We start from the raw sequence: 3,184 nt of genomic DNA, 5'->3' as shown, positions 1-3,184 counted from the left end.
GACTTGGGCAGACATGGCTCTAGCAGCATGCTTGTCCATTTTTCCACTTTTGTCTCTTCTGTGATATTTCCTGGGACCTGGGCGGACATGGCTCCGGCAGCATGGTTGTCCATCTCCCACTTTTGCCTTTTTGATATGCCGAATAAAACTTCCTTTTTGCTTTACTAAACTTTGTGATGTTTTTCCCCTACAACAGGTTAATAAACTGGTTTTGACTGGTTTAAAGCAGAAACTGAGTTACATGCAGTGCTCAGGGTCTTGAGGACAATGGACAGGAGGAGCAGGTCTTGCTTGATAGTGTCTGAGCAGCTGCTGGCTGCACTCGCTATCATTAATACTGCGCTAGCATTAAGAGGGAGAGAGGAAACTGTGTAACCAATATGAAACAAACTATGTCCCCTTCTCTCCTAAGACTTATCTTTTTAGGAGGGAATATGGTTTATGAATACATATTACAAGAAAATAATGGAGAGACCTGCTTCCTCTTAGGATGAATTAGCTTGTATTATTGGTTCCCACTTTGATAGTTCCACTCTGGGCCAAGTCGGGGCAACACCAAAGGTGGGGGCCAGAGTCACAGATGGTGAAGCAGCCACAAAACACCCCTGTAAAGGTTTCGTTTGGATTTGGAAAATTACTTAGGTTATAATCTTCCCTGAGTGCCACTGGGGGGCCTTTGTTCTAACACTTATACACTCAGTGTGGGCGAATTACAAAGGGGGAAAAGAATGTGATAACAGTGCCACTTGGGGAAGAGAGTGGACAGTGAATTCTGAAAACCGAGGGGGAAATGGTCCTAAAGAATCCTAGGGAGTTTCCTTTGCTAATTGATGACTTTATTTGCATTTAAATGCAGTTAATTAGCAGCTGTTAACTCCAGCAGGGAGAAGAAAGGGGAGTCTGGTTAACGTCCCTGTCTAACTACGGGACCAAGCCACTGCCCCATAAGTCACTCTTGCTTAATACCAGGTCCTTCCTGGGCAGAACCCATTCTGGATATGCCTCAATCCCATATTCCACTGCTTTGTACCCTTTTTATAATCTCCTGTGCCCACCTCTTTCGAGAGCTTTCCAGAGCCTACAGGAGAGAGGGAAACGAGTGCAGGGCTCCCTTTTTTAACTTGTTAAAACACTGTAAACATATACCACACCAGCCATATAAGCAAGTGCAAAAGATGACTGCATCTATTACGATGCAAACAAGTCTAAATAGTAATTTTTTTCCACTGTGTTTTTTACCCAGAGAACCATCCCTTGATTTCTGCCAACCAGATATCATCCTCCATATGTTCCATATGACTTAATTGGGTTTGCAAGTGAACAAAGGATTGGTTTATGAGGGCTGTGTTATTGGGAATATATACACAAGGTTTAATTTTTAATAAAGCACAGGTGCCTCCTTGGGCTGCTGTTACTATGTCTAAAGCCAATCTGTTCTGGAGCACCACTTTCTCATGCAGCAGTTTTTTTTATTAAAAGCAGCAAGCCCATGTTCATCGTCATCTAGGGCAGTGGTGACAAACTTTTGTAACGTCTCATTTTTGGTCATAATATTAATATTGCCAACACCAAGAACAAAAATAAAATAAACAAAACCCATTGCTGTCCAGTCGATTCCTACTCATAGTGACCCTATAGGACAGAGTAGAAAAAATAGCAGGTAAGAAATCCCACCAAGAAAACACAGACTGTTTACTCCACCGCCCCCTCCAAATGAGTTCATAGTAAAGGGGCAGGTATAACTTTGATATGCAGGAATGGATCCAAGGAAAGCCTAGAGGACATCTGGGTGGCGGGTAGGGTGTGGGGATGTGGAGAGCAGGCAGGCGAGACCTGTATATATTCAACATATATGTCAGTTATAAATTTCAGTTGGGTCAAGATGGTTGAAAGTATTTACAGCTTTGATTTCCTTATTGATATTTGTTTGCATGAAATCATAGAGATGTTTTTCTGCCTTCTATCCACCTCACAAGTTCCCACACCAGCATTATGAACTCAGCAAAAGTTCTGGGAGGAGTATCACCCAGTAGGGTTAAACTAGTTTTACGTTTCGAGTCTCTGTAGATTCCAATCCATCACACAAGACCACAGGCTATTTGAAACTTTGCGGACTTCTCATTACCCCATCAAAATCTCCCTTTTTGTGGTAGGTCCAGTCTTCCTTTCACAGATGTTGAGATTCAGCAGATGATCCAAAGGAGGTGTCATGGATTGAATTGTGTCCCCCCAAAATATCTGTCAACTTAGTTAGGTCATGATTCCCAGTATTGTATGATTGCCTACCATTTTGTCATCTGATGTGATTTCCCTATGTGTTGTAAATCCTATCACTATGATGTAATAAAATGGATTAGTGGCAGTTATATTGATGAGATCTACAAGATTAGACGGTGTCTTAAGCCAGTCTCTTTGAGATATAAAAGAGGGAAGTCAGCAGAGAGACATGGGGACCTCATACCACCAGGAAAGGAGTGCTGGGAGCAGAGTGTGCCAGTGAGTTCTTTGGACCTGAGGTTCCTGCAATGAACCAGGGGAAGATTGATGACAAGGACCTTTCTCCAGAGCTGACAGAGAGAGCCTTTGCCTGGAGCTGATGCCCTGAACTTGGACTTGTAGCCTACTAGACTATGAGAGAATAAATTTCTGTTTGTTAAAGTCCTCTACTTGTGGTATTTCTGTTACAGTAGCACTAGATGACTAAGATAGGAGGAGAGTGGAAATCTGTCCCTCCTCAACTAAGCAGAACTTGTCCATCTCTGGAATGTGGAATTTTTAGACTGTTGTAGGGGGAAAACATCGCAAAGTTTAGTAAAGTAAAAAGAAAGTTTTATTTGCCATATATTCAAAAGGACAAAAGTGGGAAGCAGACAAGCATGCTGCCGGAGCTAGAATGTCTGCCCGAATCCAAAGAATATTACCGAATAGGTAAGAATGGGAAAAAGGACAAGAATGGGAAAACGGACAAGCATGCTGCCACAGCCATTTCTGCCCGAGTCCCAAGAATATTACAGAATAAGCAAGAATGGGAAAACAGACAAGCAGCATGTTGCCACAGCCATGTCTGCCCGAGTCCAAAGGAAGGTTACAGAATCATCAGTATATATAAACATCACAAAATGGGTAGAATCATTGAAAGCGTCACTTTTTCACTGATTGGCTAGAAATTGTAATCTTACATTTT

The sequence above is a fragment of the Trichechus manatus genome, unplaced genomic scaffold, assembly GCF_000243295.1.
Source record: "Trichechus manatus latirostris isolate Lorelei unplaced genomic scaffold, TriManLat1.0 scaffold00261, whole genome shotgun sequence".
Lineage (NCBI taxonomy): Eukaryota > Metazoa > Chordata > Mammalia > Sirenia > Trichechidae > Trichechus > Trichechus manatus.
Note: the sequence above shows the minus strand (reverse complement) of the source record.